The 12,828-nt window shown below is 39.7% G+C and overlaps 1 protein-coding gene across 5 annotated transcripts in view; it reads left to right on the top strand.

The window, feature by feature from the left end:
- Nucleotides 1–12,828, top strand: part of kcnn1a (potassium intermediate/small conductance calcium-activated channel, subfamily N, member 1a) — a 55,099-nt gene that overhangs the window by 14,892 nt on the left and 27,379 nt on the right. The gene's annotated exons all lie outside the window — the stretch shown is intronic.

Below are 12,828 nucleotides of genomic sequence, written 5' to 3'. Positions count from 1 at the left end.
AAACAAATAAATAAACAAGTTTCAATGTTTTTTCATATTGGATATTGTATGTTATTGGTTATGGCCATGTACTTATGATTTTATGATTATTTAAATGTATACGTTTTTGTTTCATATGGGTGTAGTCTCTTTATTTCCCCCTCAAAATGCACCAGATTGATGCATTTAAGTCCAACATTTAAAAAAAAATCTTACCGGGGGAGCATGCCCCCGGACCCCCCTATAGGATTTGAGGCCCGGCCCCACTGTTCCCAAATAGATTTGCATTTTTTTTAAAATAGTAACCCATCTCCATATGTTTCTTTTTGGGTAGTAGATTTAAACTAGAGGGCTATCACTTTGTGCAGCAACGCTATTGACAAATAAATCCAGCAAAATGGCACAAAAAACTGGTAGTGGCCTCAGGTAGGAGTCAAGCTTTACTTTCTTTTATATCCATAAAGAAAAAGTAAATCTGTTTACAGTTGTTTCATTATGGATGTTGAGAGGTATCCATATATCTCTTCATTTTGCTCTCAAAGTGCACCAGATTGATGCATCTAACTTCAATATTTAAAAAAAAAAAATCCCGGGGGAGCATGCCCCCGGACCCCCCTAGACTAGAGGGTGTCAGGTCCACTCCCCACTTATAAAAATAGCACTTTACCACTGCACCCCCTCTAATCTCAGATGCACCCTGAGTCATTTTGTTTAAGTACAGTGAGCCTTTCTAAAATATACAGTAAAGAGACAAACCCACCAGCATTATAGGATATACTATGACTTTGTGCCAAATACTTGTTGCTGATTTAGAGTACTGGCACCTTTTTTATTCCAATTCAAGCACTGAGTGTGAGGTGGTTGCTACTGTATGCAACAACACTAACAGCTAGCGAACATATTAGACAGAGAGCGTTGATCCATTATTTGGCTATTTATTTACATTAATTTGTAAGTTGCCGTTTATTGTGCAGCCGCTGAAAAACTGTCCAGCATCAGTAGCATGGCTTACGTGGTTACTTGTATAGGTTGAGGTTGTTCTAGGCCAGGGGTTGGCAACCCGCGGCCCACGGGCCGCATGCGGCCCTTTAAGCCCTCTGCTCTGGCTCCCTTGAGCTTAGACAAAAATAAGAAGGAAATAAAATAAAAGTATTTGTAGGACTATTTATATTTTGTTGCACGGTTGAAAATGTTTCGTATCTTGTATTTTGAGGTGATACTGTGACACATAAATAAAAAACAAAACGGTTTTAATTAGGTCAACTAAAATATGCGTCACATCCTGCTACGGTCCCGCGCGAGCGCCTTTTCTTGGAGGCGCTCGCGCGGGGACCCCTGGCTCGATTAGCGAAATATGGATAAATCAAAGAAAAGTACCGGAGGAACACAGGATTTAATTCTGTGTGGACAGAGTTATATGCTTCCACAGCAAACGATGCTGGTTTACCGGTATGTTTGATATGTAGAGAGAAGTTGTCAACGGTGCTGCAGCCTTTACTTATCGAGGAACAACAAGGGAGAGGAAGACAGCTGACAATCTTCAGTCATAATTCAATGGGGTATGTAATTTATTTCAGAAAACACTTTTTGTTATATTCCATGGAATGCTCTTAACGTCCCGATAGCAATGAATATATTAAATGCTTTGACAATAAATACATACAAAAATGTATCTCTGGAAGCCGTAGCGCTGTAAAAAGCACGACCAATCATTTTAGCCGACCCGGCTAAAATAACTGGATGGCCTACCTGCCTGTCAGCCTTCCATCTGTGCACAAACTTATCTCGTGGCCTCATTGATGATGCGCGTTCGTGTGTGTTGGAGGAGGGAATCTGTAAGAAAGTCTGAAGGAAGAGGCCTATTTTTTCCGGTTGTGTATCTTCAAATTCTAGCGCACACGAGCTGGTTTCTCCATTCTTACCTACCCTACCTTTAACTCGTTTTAGGGTGCAGCTATATGTTTTATTTATTTCAAAGTGGGCCCATTTTAATAATTTTTTTTTTTCCTTCAAATGTGCAGAGGAAGTGCTGTGTTTAATTTATTTTAAAGTAGGCCTGTGTATTATTTGTAATTCTCCTTATAGGAGTTCTTTGTTTCTTATTAGAGGTTAACAGTTTTATATAATGTAATAAATAGCCTAATAAATGCAAAAAAACTGTAGTTTTTGTCTGATATAACAATAAATACAACTTAGCTATCAAGCTATGAAATATGTTTTGCGGCTCCAGACAAAAAATGTTTGGGGAAAAATGGCTCTTTTGGTCAAAAAGGTTGCAGACTCCTGTTCTAGGCTGTTGCTTGGCGTGGCGAGAATATTGCTCCACTTTCTCCGGTCCCCGAGATTCGGCGTCCAGTGGCTCTGGAGAGAGCTTTCGCACCTGTGGCCACTAACGGTCATAATTTCTCTGCTTTGTTTCAAGACCTGCATCAGAAAGCTTTTGAATGGTGGTACTTTTCCAGTTGGTCTACCTGCTCTTCACGTAGCTCTGCATGTCGTCGTTTAGGTGCATTTTTTCTGGAGATAGGCACTCCTCAATCCACTCCTCCATAGTAAGGCCACCCCGGAGGTCGAAGTTAATCTGAAATGTTTCCATCTTATGCTTTGTAAGTTTGTTTTGTAACGGAAGAAATGTAAATATATTTATAAAACGGATAAGTCAAATCAAGCAATCTGATTGGTCCATAGCGTTTTTGCGGACCTCTTTGATTACAGATTTGAAAACATCGTTGCTTGCTTTAAAAGTAGCACAATTCATTATGTCAAACCTTGGAAAGTATCTAGATATCCCTGCCCTAATGCCAAAGGAACTGCACACTGAATATGTTTTGCCGTTTGATGTCTATGTCTGGACCGCTGCGTAAAAAGGAGGGTTTCTGCCCCGTTACTTCTCCACTGCTTTCTTGTTCTAGTTTGAAAAGCAAACTGCAAGCAGTTACACATTTAGCTGTGGCACTGTCGTATACATTACATTTGAATACCTGAATAATTATTCGAATACCTGAATAATTTTGAATATTCGATTAATCGTTCCCATCCCTATAGGAAACCATCATTGCATCAGTGACATTTACTAGTTTCCAAGATATGCTGCATTAGTGAGAGCTGTGTCTGCCGTATATTTGCTAATTTTATCACCACATTTTAATAATAGTGTTGCAGCTTGGTGGTAAAACATTAATGCCGGTCCATTTTTGTGAAGTTTGCCTTTGGTGGAGGAATTTATTAGTGTTTCTGATTACTATAAGTCATTCAAAGTCAGATACTCTGAGCTGCCGTCCACAGTCCATGCCACATAAGGGTTATAAACTGGAGGTCAAATGTATTAAATGAGTGAGTTGTAGGTTAGAACTTTTTTAGCACCATAGTTATTTTTTTCACATTTGAAAAGCTCTTACCATCTACCAAATGCAAAATTAGCTGTTAGCTGTTCATCTTTGCATTGTATCACTGGATTATCTTACAAATAAAAACCTTAATGACATGATGATGGCATTATGTTCTGGAGTAAAGATCTGTGTATTTTCTTAGCATAGCCATATGCTGTGAACACTTGAAAAAAATGATATCCTTAAAGTGTTATTCACGATAAATCTTTAAATCTTTTTATAGTATTTGAGTGTGTTCAAATGCAGCTGAGGTATGACCTTGATAAAGAGGAGCTCTCAAAGCTGCCTCCCCTTAAACAGGACATCCTCAACTATATCATTTAGTATTGGTCAAATTGTTCAGTTATATTCATGTATTTTGGATGGTTGGTTACCAGGATCAGTTCAACGATTGTGGCCCCAATCTACAAATCAGTCTTCTAACAACCAGCCTCCTTTTCATTTGCTGGAAATTAAAATTGTTGCTAATGAGGCAGTGGGTTTCCCACAGGGAAAGTAACCCCCCCATCAGTTCTAACCCCAATCTACCCAGGACCTAGTTTATGAGACGCACACTCACACAGGTTCACATGGAGTAACCTTGTCGGGTCCTAATTATAAAAGCATTGTGTCTCTGTTGAACACAGCGCCTTATTAGTCCTAACACTAACATATTCCCACAGGCATGTACCTATGTCCCTTTTCTCCATGGAGGCTTTTACTTGTTTTTGCCTAATTTTTGGTTGTTATTCTCCAAGCATAAAAGAGAGAAAGTGAGGGAGGCCAAGCTCTGCTAGAGGCTAATAAATACATCTGTTATCAAGCTACCATCATTGTGTGTGTGCAGTGAAATCAGCAGGCGGTGATGGTCACAAAGAATTTAAAAATGTCCTTTGATATTAAAAAGGCCTAAAGAAGCCACCCTGCATGCTTCATGCATTATTTTCTTATTTTCAAAGTAAATGTTCTTTCATAATCTAATGTGAGTAATATTGTTCTCACTTTCTCTCATGCTTGTATATTTGTACCATTTCAAAATTACACAAAAAAACAAGCTAATTATGGCCACAACATGTTTCCGATGACTCACAGTTGCCAAGGATGCCATCACTGAACTAACAGTAAAATAATCTCATCTTGTTTCTGTTGAGACTTAGTGCTATTGTTATATATTTTCTAGTCTAGTTATTTGCCTCAGTAAAGGTTATAGCATCCTTGAGGCGACTGCAGTTCTAAGCTTTTTTTAAATGTTTATTGTTTCGCCCAAATCTATTGTGTATAGATTTGTATTGTTGCCTTTTTGTCTCTTGCTGCGTTGGGTCTTCCCTCTGGGGATTCCACTATAGCCGCTGATAGTAACGTACGTTAAAGACCCTTCCTCTTGCAACAAATCCTCCTCAAACTTCAATTCAAATTCTTTCTTGACCATCTAATACAATGAATCATAAGTTCAATGTGTTTTCAGGTTTATCCTACCAAAACATTTTCGCTTAGGGAAAGATGGACATTATTATTGGGCATCAAGTTAGTATTACAAAAAACTTCTTGAAACAAGTGCTGGCCAGATACCACATTATTAATACAATTACTGTTCCTTTAACCAAAGTTCAGTTGCAGCATCAATCCAGAAGATTATTTTATTTATTATAATACTGTCGCTTGTGAAAAAAAAGGAACTATGTTTTTATTCTGATATATATGTAGCCTAAATCTAAACTATATTATTATTGTTATGTTGTCACATTTATTCACTTTGCCTCTGTGACCTTAACTTGAGTGATAACTGAAGAATACAGACATATTACAGATTTAAGTAAACAGCCTTGCACAATTTTCCCATTGTATTGGATCTAAAATGTCTTCCATTCCTTCCCCTATAGTGTGTTGTTGTGATTATACGTTCAGCAGGGCTTGCCATGAGCAAAAAGAGCAACTAGCCTCGCGTACTGATAGAAAACGGGTGTACAATGTGTCTGAGGGACAGTACATTCAGTGAAATTCCTGCTGGAGTCCAATACTTGGCTGGTTCGTCTTGTATATTGGGAATCTTGAATTTAAAGACATTGTCAAATATTTCATTATGAGCAGTATTTTGAATGTCATAGAGAACGTGAGAGTAATATGGTAACTCTCATCCCAACTTATAGACAAGAACAAATCTCATGTCATGCTATCAGTATTAAATTAACCTAACGTTGAAGTATTGGGTGTTGGTGGCTGCTTTTAGATCTACAATAATCTTGTATACACTGAAAGTATTGATGTGACCTTTGGTTGATTTGATAAGCCTTAAGTGACCGCATTGGTCTGTCGCTCTGATGTTACACACTGAACATGAACACTATGCATGATCATCATACATGAGTAGACGTGGGACTGGAAATGAATAAATGCTTGAGTGAAAAACACACCTGGCAACATGCTTTTCATTATGCTTAAACACACGTCCAGTCTCTCGGTGTACATCTAGCAGTTGTCCACGCGCTTGTACCTTTCATGTGAAGTCAGCACGAGAATATTCTGTGGAAACGCTTTGAACATCGCCCGCCTCTTCAATATCTGGGACTGTCGTGTCTTCCTGAAACACCTACAATAGCTCCGACTTATTCTACCGAAGAGCAGGAGCAGCCATTATTTAACAACAGACATCCCTACAGAGATATAAGGACATGAAGTATAGCGTGATAAGGCCCTTTCTACTACTGCAAGGAAATAGTATTTCTACTTAGACACTGATAAAGATGAAACGTTTTAATTCATTGCGTTATCCCCGAGACAAGATATGTACGCCTATGTAGAGCGGCTCGATTATGGCAAAAATCTTAATCACGATTATTTTTGGTCAATAATTGATATCACGATTATTAAATACGATTATTCATTGACTTTGAAAACATCCATTAATTGAACTTTAAAATAAATACAAATAATAATTTGAACAGTATCTTTTTAACTGTTGATTACCCTGAACGTATAATTCAACTGAAAAACCAATACTAAAATAAATGATTCATTTATATTTACATTTAAATAAATTATATCAAAAATAATAAATACCAATAAACAAGATCAACAAATATTTTGGTGCGCACTTCAACAAGCTACTAAACATATACAAATATGATAAATAAAAATAAATTAGACTAAAATAAATTAGATCAAATATGTTGCAGTGCAAAAACAATGTTGTTTTCGTAATTGACGCAGGCCAAAATCGTAATTGCGATTAAAATACGATTAATTGCACTGCCCTACGCCTATGCTTTTCACTTTTGAGCCTAAGTTTGCCCTCACAAGATCACATTAAATGTATATTGTTTAGTTTCATCACCGCAGCACACAGACTGCTGCGACGGAGGATTTTCCTGTGCTGAGTAATGATCCACATGCTGGTCAGGAAAGGACGGAGGAGCCCTGCATCCTGCTGGCCTGTCAGATAAATGTGACAGCGTCTAGTGTGCAGGGACAAACTGGAGGATGTAGCCTGCAGCTCTCAATCACTCGGGGGGCTGGCAGAGACACTCAAAGGGAGCTGTCTTCTCTCTTTCATTTATCTCTTTCTCCCTCACCCTCGCCATCTTTCATGTTTCCTCAATTTCTGCCTTATTTTCTCTCTTCCTCGTTCTCTTTCGTGTTCCTCCTTCCATGTCAGCCTTGTCAGGATCCATACGCCGTTCGCAGATTTTACACACTTGCATACACGTGGATCTTCTCAAAGAATTCTTCCCTTCTGCTCCTTTCGTTGCTGCACACTGTCTGCATCAATATCCGACCTAATCCAGTGCCTGGCTGAGGCTCGGGTTGTTCAACTAGCACACGTGCACACCCACCCACCCACGTACACATCATTAAACAGACTGTTACCCAAATCTCCAAAAAAAACATGCGGAATTGAAGGGATTTCTTTACAATTTCAAAATGCAGTGCCATTTTTAGCGTATATATTCCTTAAACACTGCAACAGAGATGCCCCACATGCCACTAAAGAATGAGGATTTTTCTATTAGATTTGAGCCGGCTGGAGAGAGGGAGAGGAGCAAGGCAGAGAAAGAGGGAGAGGAGCGAGGCAGAGAGTTGCCTTCATTTAAAATGTTCTGCACTGAGGATTTTCAATTTGATTATGAGGCTCCATTTCATAGAGCCGGGATGCAGCGTGCCATTCAGAATTAAATTGAGCCGTCGGTCGGCTGGACAAGAAGCCTCCCCGCGTCTCCTCTGCGGGGACATCGGGGGACGACATGCGCACCGCCGGCCCGCCGTGCCCTTTAGCCCTTTAAACCCAGTTTAGCTGGGTTGCAGGCGGAATGGGGGAAAAGTGACGGAGCTCGGATAGCTGGATAAGTGGGCGACGGTATGGAATTGATTGAGGGTGCTTTGAGGTTTTGGAACGTGATGTGAGGACTCCTGCTGCAAAGTGTGTGAAGGACTCTTTCGTCTTACCGAGGAAGACGTCAGCCGTACATCTTACTCCCACAATGTGCCTGTGCAGATACTCTCTCTCATAGTTGCCTCATTTGAAGCTCCTAATATCTCCCTGATGTAAAGAAAAGCAGACTGAGTGTTCATACAGACAGACGGATGGGATGGCCGGTCGCCCATATTTGGGTCAGACCTGACCTGGTTCAGTGACTGATGATCACCAGAGACAGGTAACCAAAGCTGAGGATGTAACAGCAGCCCTGCTCTCTTGGTGTCCATCATCAATCCTGTTCATTTACGTTATTGGAGCAACACTTCCTGACACGTTCTCCTTTTTGCGCCCCAGGCGCCTGACTGTCACAACATGGCCTTTTTACTCTGATCTATCGTCATGTAATTGGTCATCGGAAACCAAATTAAGGCTAGATTTTGAGTGTCGGTTCACAATATAAGGCAATGTGTTAAAATGGAGATTAATTATCTTCGTGTAAAGGCCTCTACTTGATTTTCAGAGGCCTTTCTGTGTCCCCAGGGTTTTATGTTCCCTAGATCAATAACTTCTTTCCCCGTTTTTTAAGACTTGTTGCCATTGCCCTACTCTAACTTTTAAGCTGAGCTTCAAAAACCCAAAACTTTTCAGAATAACTTTACATGCTTTTTATACATTTTTGGTGTTCAGTTCAGTGGCGTAACTATCGACGGTGCAGCCAGTGCAACGCACCGGGGCCCAAAGCCGGCCTGGGGCCCATGCAAAAAAAAACAATATACAGGACTGTCTCAGAAAATTAGAATATTGTGATAAAGTTCTTTATTTTCTGTAATGCAATTAAAAAAACAAAAATGTCATACATTCTGGATTCATTACAAATCAACTGAAATATTGCAAGCCTTTTATTATTTTAATATTGCTGATTATGGCATACAGCTTAAGAAAACTCAAAAATCCTATCTCCAAAAATTAGAATAGTTCCTCAGACCAAGTAAAAAAAAAAGATTTATAACAGCAAAACACAATCAAACATTTGAAAATGTCCATTAATGCACTCAGTACTTGGTTGGGAATCCTTTTGCACGGATTACTGCATCAATGCGGCGTGGCATGGAGGCAATCAGCCTGTGGCATTGCTGAGGTGTTATGGATGCCCAGGATGCTTCAATAGCGGCCTTTAGCTCATTAGCATTGTTGGGTCTGGTGTCTTTCAGCTTCTTCTTCACAATACCCCACATATTCTCTATGGGGTTCAGTTCAGGGGAATTTGCAGGCCAATCGAGGACAGTAATGCCATGGTCAGTACACCAGTTACTGGTGGTTTTGGCACTGTGGGCAGGTGCCAGATCATGCTGGAAAATGAATTCCTCATCTCCATAGAGCTTTTCAGCAGACGGAAGCATGTAGTGCTCTAAAATCTCTTGGTACACAGCTGCATTTACTCTGGGCTTGATGAAACACAGTGGACCAACACCAGCAGCTGACATGGCTCCCCAAACCATCGCTGACTGTGGGAACTTCACACTGGATTTCAAGCAACTTGGATTTTGCTCCTCTCCAGCCTTTCTCCAGACTCTGGCGCCTTGACTTCCAAATGAAATACAAAACTTGCTTTCGTCTGAAAAGAGGACTTTGGACCACTGTGCAACTGTCCAGTGCTTCTTTTCCTTAGCCCAAGTCAGACGCCTCTTCCGTTGTCTTGAGTTCAGAAGTGGCTTGACCATGGGAATACGGCTATTGTAGCCCATTTCCCGGACACGTCTGTGAACAGTGACTTTTGATACCTGGACTCCAGCTTCAGTCCACTGTCTTTGAAGCTCCCCCAAATTCTGGAAGCGACTCTTCTTCACAATGCTGTTAAGGCTGCGGTCATCTCTCTTGGTTGTGCAGCGTTTCCTGCCACATTTCCCCCTTCCAACAGACTTTTTGTGGATGTGCTTTGAAACTGCACTCTGTGAACAGCTTGCTCTTTGAGAAATTTCTTTTTGTGTCTTACCCTCCTGATGGAGGGTGTCAATGACGGTCCTCTGGACAGCAGTCAGATCAGCAGTCTTCCCCATACTTGTGATTTAGTTTACTGAACCAAGCTGAGTGTTTTTCAAGGCTCAGGAAACCCTTGCAGGTGTTTCGAGTTAATTAGACGATTCAAGTGATTCGTTGAACACCCTACTAGTATACTTTTTCATGATATTCTAATATTTAGAGATAGGATATTTGAGTTTTCTTAAGCTGTATGCCATAATCAGCAATATTAAAATAATAAAAGGCTTGCAATATTTCAGTTGATTTGTAATGAATCCAGAATGTATGACATTTTTGTTTTTTTAATTGCATTACAGAAAATAAAGAACTTTATCACAATATTCTAATTTTCTGAGACAGTCCTGTATATATTTTTTTTATATATTTCTTTTTTGGGGCCCCAATGGCATTGACCGGCTCAGTCTTCAAAGTAATTGGAAGCGATGGGGGGCCCCCAAAACAATATTTGCACCGGGGCCAATCACAACCTTGTTACGCCACTGGTTCAGTTTGAAATTCCAAAGCAAAATAAATGACAGCCAATCCAGGGAATAGTGTGTTTGTCCATTCTTGGGAGGAAGGATACTCACCTAAGAGTTGATCATTTATTGTACAGTCATCCTTACTCACAGTTCAGCTTTGCTCTATAAATCCACACCTTGAACCAATATGAACAAACGATGCTCTTTGACTTGCTGGTGTCTCATAAACTGTGCTGGTACTTTTTAATCAAAGGGGTGGTGGTTGTAAGATACTGAATCATAATACTCCAATATTGTGTTGAGACAATATAGTAAGATAAACATTCAAATAATAATAAATTCCTATAAATTCACAAAAGTAGTGTTTTCTACAAACACGACCAACCTTTGTTTGAAAGAGTTGTCTTTGATTTTTTTCTAGATATCATAGTCCAGCATCCGAATTTCCATATCAAACATCTCAGAGCCACTCGGAAAGTTTGACTGAGTCTAAAAATACTCTGAGCTCAGAACAGGAGCTTCAGAGTGATCTACTTCCTACACAAAAGCAGGAAATTCTCTTTTGACAATGAATGACATTATGTTGTGACACTCAAAACCAAAAGAAAAATTATGTTTTGTAGTTTCTCAGTTTAAGTAAGACTGGAGATGAAACACATTCAAAAGACTGGCAGGCAGATCCTCTGTAGAGCTCGATGCAAGAAAAAAAGAAAGCTATTTACGAACTCGTGAGGACCTATAAATATTTAACAAAACTTATTAAAATAGCCTGTGAAAATGACCTCTACTGTTTGATGGCTTACACCAGTTGGGTCCACAAATGTTTCTATATTAGATTGAGTTGGCATAGTTTTGTGCTTTCCTGATTTTGATAAAAACCCAGGGTGCTTCAAAACTTGGGTAGCTTTGTGTGTCAGTGAAATTATTAAATAAGTAGGGATTTGTATCCTTGATGCTGCATTCAATTGCAAAATACAAGGCATCACATTTTGCAAAATGAAAAAAATCAGACCTTTAATCCACTTTACGTCTTTAGGAACTTGCTTTTCATTCAATTTGATTTAATTTAATCTTGCGTCAAATTCAGCATTGCCTGCTCTATTTTTATTTTTAAATACACCACAGCTGCTCGACCACTATTGCCATATCAGCATCTATTTCTACAGTATTTCCTGTCATTCAAACCTAAAGTTCACTTACTGCGCAGTCTTCAAAAGTGTAGAGGGGTCCTAATGGCACAGATTAAAAAGCCATTTAATACAGAAAAGGGGATTAGAAACACTATGGGCTAGACTAATCCTTAACCTTTAGTCCTGTTCTCATGGAGCCACAATATGCGCAAGACGATAGCATCACAGGACTGGAGTTAGTACATTTCCATTAGGGCCGCCCTTCTTTATTCCCACCAGCACATTTAAAGGCATTAGGCATGCTTTGTCAAGGCTAATAAAAAGGGCCAGCAGTGCTATCACACACCCCCGACTTGTTTCGGAAAAAGCACTGTTCCATGTGAAGTTTTCATAACCCATTATGATAATCTGCCCGAGTCTCTGAAGGGTAGGGGATAGACAGGCGGATAGATGCTTCTGGGGTGACTGCTCTACAGCCTTTGCATGGATTGAACATTTTTAGCCTGCGTAACTGGGACAGAAACTCCCTCCTATCTCCCGGAAAGAACAGACACGATAGACGACTCAATGCAAGACGAGGAGTGTGGGCCGGGGAAATAGAAAAAAGTATTTCTCTCCTTTCTCGCTAAAGGAAAAATACATTTTATGCACAATATTCTATTTATTTGTTGAACAAATGTGCGAATATACGTGACTCTTATTCTTAACTTGCCCCTGAGTTAGCCTTAACCTCCGCGTACACTTTGTACAGTACACTAAGTGAGTTTCAGAGGAAATGGGTTTCCCTGTTTGCCTTATAAAAAAGTGGGAATGTCACATTTGGTCCCTTGTACGCCTGATTTGAGAAGGACCACATTTCTTCGTTCTCTTTTGGGCATCCCGCTTCTACTCTCTGCATCGAGCAGAGTGTTTCTCTGATAGGAAACAGGGTCACTCCGAGCATTAATCATTGATATCTAAATTTGTGCAGCCCAAAGATTCAATTTTCTGCACTTTGTAAGGTTCACTATTGGTTATATGGTTTTATTTATACATCATAGTCCATTCATTATTGATTTGTTTTTGAGACATGCGATTTTGATGCCATTTTCTTGAAGGAAAGGCCGGAACATAGTTTCAATTCAAGAGTTTTCAACTGTTATAGTTTAACTGTTAAGTGGGATTCTTGTTTTTTTCAAGATGGGCTTAAACTGTAAATGTTATCAGCTCTCAGTATATGTTTCTCAAGAAAGAAGAGTGGGTTATTTCAGTATATTTTCGTCCGTACTGTATGTTTTGGCCACATGTCCTGCTGAGCACTAAATCTGTCTGCTTTTATAACCAAAATTGTTTTGCAAGATCCTTCCCTCAGTGTGCCCTCTCCATGATGTAACTCCCACATCAATGCTCTATTTAAAGTCTGAACCTGTGTGTCTCTTAAACCACCTTCAGTTTTTACA

This window comes from Notothenia rossii (genome assembly GCF_949606895.1).
Source record: "Notothenia rossii genome assembly, chromosome: 9".
NCBI lineage: Eukaryota > Metazoa > Chordata > Actinopteri > Perciformes > Nototheniidae > Notothenia > Notothenia rossii.
The sequence above is the reverse complement of the archived record's forward strand: the minus strand, read 5'-3'. Positions and strand labels throughout refer to the sequence as shown.